The following is a 678-nucleotide window of genomic DNA, read 5'->3' as shown; positions in this document are numbered from 1 at the left end:
AGATAAATAACACGATCACCAATTAATTTAAAATACACATAGTGATCCACTTTGCTTCTATTCACAACGAAGTCCCCTTTTAAATGTATCAAATTTCTGATACCACATCCTTGGTGACTGTTTTAGCCCATACAAAGACCTTTTAACCTGCATACCAGTTCTTTCTTTCCCTTCACCACAAAGCTTTCAGGCTGCTTCATGTAGATATCTTCTTCTAGATCCCCGTGAAGAAATGTTGTCTTCAAATCCATATGTTCTACTTCAAAATCAAAAGTAGCAAAAACAGATAAAAGTAATCTAATGGAAGCTACCTTCACAACAAGAGAAAAAATATCACTGGGTGCGATCATACCAGCATTAATGCACTGGATCCCATCAGAACTCTGCAGTTAAGCACGCTTGGGCTAGAGTAGTACTAGGATGGGTGACCTCCCGGGAAGTCCTAGTGTTGCACCCTTCCCCTTTGAATGTAAGATGGGAGACAACTTTTGATGGGGAGCTAGCGAGAGGAGAGATGGGAGCTTCCCTGGCATGAACGCAACCTGACACAGGGTAGGCCTTCCATGGTACAATTGGTACCCGCCTCCATTGACTAGGTCTGTTCCCTACAAGACCTTGACTCCATGCCATTATTCTCCCTCCATTCTGACGCGCGCCTGCCTTAACCCCCACGACGGT

The 678-nt window shown here is 44.1% G+C and overlaps 1 non-coding gene across 1 annotated transcript; it reads left to right on the top strand.

Annotated features, from left to right (window-relative positions):
- Window positions 1-338: 338 nt before the first annotated feature.
- Window positions 339-457, top strand: LOC149149821 (5S ribosomal RNA). The gene has a single exon (XR_016263872.1). It is a non-coding gene; the product is annotated as a 5S ribosomal RNA (ribosomal RNA).
- Window positions 458-678: the final 221 nt, after the last annotated feature.

Source organism: Pinus tabuliformis, chromosome 9 (assembly GCF_031772625.1).
Source record: "Pinus tabuliformis cultivar Carrire ecotype Pingquan chromosome 9, CPIR1, whole genome shotgun sequence".
NCBI classification, from domain to species: domain Eukaryota; kingdom Viridiplantae; phylum Streptophyta; class Pinopsida; order Pinales; family Pinaceae; genus Pinus; species Pinus tabuliformis.
This window is presented reverse-complemented; position numbering and strand designations above follow the sequence as displayed.